Below are 3,003 nucleotides of genomic sequence, written 5' to 3'. Positions count from 1 at the left end.
TGAAGAGGAACTAAAAAGCATATTGATGAAAGTGGAGAGTGAAAAAGTTGGCTTAAAGCTCAACATTCAGAAAACGAAGATCATGGCATCTGGTCCCATCACTTCATGGGAAATAGATGGGGAAACAGTGGAAACAGCAGCAGACTTTAGTTTTGGGGGCTCCAAAATCACTGCAGATGGTGATTGCAGCCATGAAATGAAAAGATGCTTACTCCTGAGAAGGAAAGTTATGACCAACCTAGATAGCATATTGAAAAGCAGAGACATTACTTTGCCAACAAAGGTCCATCTAGAGTGACTTTACTTTCACTTTTCACTTCCATGCATTGGATAAGGAAATGGCAACCCACTCCAGTATTCTTGCCTGGAGAATCCCAGGGACAGAGGAGCCTAGTGGGCTGCTGTCTATGGGGTCGCACAGAGTTGGACACAACTGAAGTGACTTAGCAGCAGCAGCAGCAGTCAAAGCTATGGTTTTTCCAGTGGTCATGTATGGATGTGAGAGTTGGATTGTGAAGAAAGCTGAGCGCCGAAGAATTGATGCTTTTGAACTGTGGTGCTGGAGAAGACTCCTGAGAGTCCCTTCGACTGCAAGGAGATCCAACCAGTCCATTCTAAAGGAGATCAGTCCTGGGTGTTCTTTGGAAGGAATGATGCTAAAGCTGAAACTCCAGTACTCTGGCCACCTCATGCGAAGAGTTGACTCATTGGAAAAGACTCTGATGCTGGGAGGGATTGGGGGCAGGAGAAGAAGGGGACGACAGAGGATGAGATGGCTGGATGACATCACTGATTCGATGGACATGAGTTTGGGTAAACTCCAGGAGTTGGTGATGGACAGGGATGCCTGGTGTGCTGGGATTCATGGGGTTGCAAAGAGTCGGACACAACTGAGAGACTAAAGTGAACTGAACAAAAGACGTATTAATATGTCTCTGGTCAATCAGTTGTTAAAACTCAAAGCATGTAGTGGTGAAAGGTAAAATGATCATTAGTTCAGGTTGGTGCTACCACCCTGATGCATACTAAGGAATCAGTAGTTTTACCCACCATTAGTCTTTTGCCTTTTTTTTTTTTTAACCATCAATGCAAATGTCCGCACACCAAAAAGGTGCATTGTACTTTGGTTTCATTTTGGAAACAGTTTTGACCTTGGAGACGTATAAACTATACTTTTAGATTATAGAGATTTTTGCTTTGTTTTTGTGTTTTGACCTTGTGGACTTGCACCAAGTGTTAGGCAGGATATGAAGCATCTGGAACTCTCATCCTTTGCTGGTGAGGATGTAAAATAGAACAACCAGCTTAGGAAAACAGACTGTTTCCTGTGAAATTAAACATCGACTTAAAAAATGACTCAGCAATCCCTCTTCCAGATGTTAAACCAAGAGAAAGGATGTGTCCATAAAAAGACTTTCGCATTAATACACATTAATTTTGTAGCTGCTTTATTCACTCTGGCCCTCAAATGTAACCCAGATGTTCATCAAAACATGAGTAGTTCAGCAATGTGTGGGGTATAGCCAAACAACAGAATACTATTCAATGATAAAAAAAAAAAAAAAGACAACTACCAATATGTCCAGTAACATGGATGCATCTCAGAAACATTGTGTTAAGCAAAGTAGACAAACCCAAAAGGGTACATATTATATGATTCCATGTATATGATGGTCTAGGACAGACAAAACTAAGCTATAGTTTTAGAATCAGACTACTGGTTGCCTGAGACTGGTGAGATTAATTGAAAAAATATACAAGGAAACTTTTGGAGTTGATGGAAATATTTTATATCTTACATGAGATAGTGATTGCACAGCTATATTGATTTGCTGAAACTCATTTAACTGTCCACTTAAAACAAAGGCATTTTATTGTAAACTATACTTGAGGTGCAAAAAAAGCAAAATGGCTGTCTGGGGAGGCCTTACAAACAGCTGTGAAAAGAAGAGAAGCGAAAAGCAAAGGAGAAAAGGAAAGATATAAACATCTGAATGCAGAGTTCCAAAGAATAGCAAGAAGAGATAAGAAAGCCTTCTTCAGCGATCAATGCAAAGAAATAGAGGAAAACAACAGAATGGGAAAGACTAGGGATCTCTTCAAGAAAATCAGAGATACCAAAGGAGCATTTCATGCAAAGATGGGCTCGAAAAAGGACAGAAATGGTATGGACCTAACAGAAGCAGAAGATATTAAGTTGAGGTGGCAAGAATACACAGAAGAACTGTACAAAAAAGATTTTCACGACCCAGATACTCACGATGGTGTGATCACTGACCTAGAGCCAGACATCCTGGAATGTGAAGTCAAGTGGGCCTTAGAAAGCATCACTACGAACAAAGCTAGTGGAGGTGATGGAATTCCAGTTGAGCTATTCCAAATCCTGAAAGATGATGCTGTGAAAGTGCTGCACTCAATATGCCAGCAAATTTGGAAAACTCAGCAGTGGCCACACAACTGGAAAAGGTCAGTTTTCATTCCAATCCCAAAGAAAGGCAATGCCAAAGAATGCTCAAACTACCACACAATTGCACTCATCTCACAAGCTAGTAAAGTAATGCTCAAAATTCTCCAAGCCAGGCTTCAGCAATACGTGAACCGTGAACTTCCTGATGTTCAAGCTGGTTTTAGAAAAGGCAGAGGAACCAGAGATCAAATTGCCAACATCCGCTGGACCATGGAAAAAGCAAGAGAGTTCCAGAAAAACATCTATTTCTGCTTTATTGACTATGCCAAAGCCTTTGACTGTGTGGATCACAATAAACTGTGGAAAATTCTGAAAGAGATGAGAATACCAGAACACCTGATCTGCCTCTTGAGAAATCTGTATGCAGGTCAGGAAGCAACAGTTACAACTGGACATGGAACAACAGACTGGTTCCATATAGGAAAAGGAGTTCGTCAAGGCTGTATATTGTCACCCTGTTTATTTAACTTATATGCAGAGTACATCATGAGAAACGCTGGACTGGAAGAAATACAAGCTGGAATCAAGATTGCCGG

Source organism: Bison bison, unplaced genomic scaffold, assembly GCF_000754665.1.
Source record: "Bison bison bison isolate TAMUID 2011002044 unplaced genomic scaffold, Bison_UMD1.0 scf7180017864105, whole genome shotgun sequence".
NCBI classification, from domain to species: Eukaryota; Metazoa; Chordata; class Mammalia; order Artiodactyla; family Bovidae; genus Bison; species Bison bison.
Note: the sequence above shows the minus strand (reverse complement) of the source record.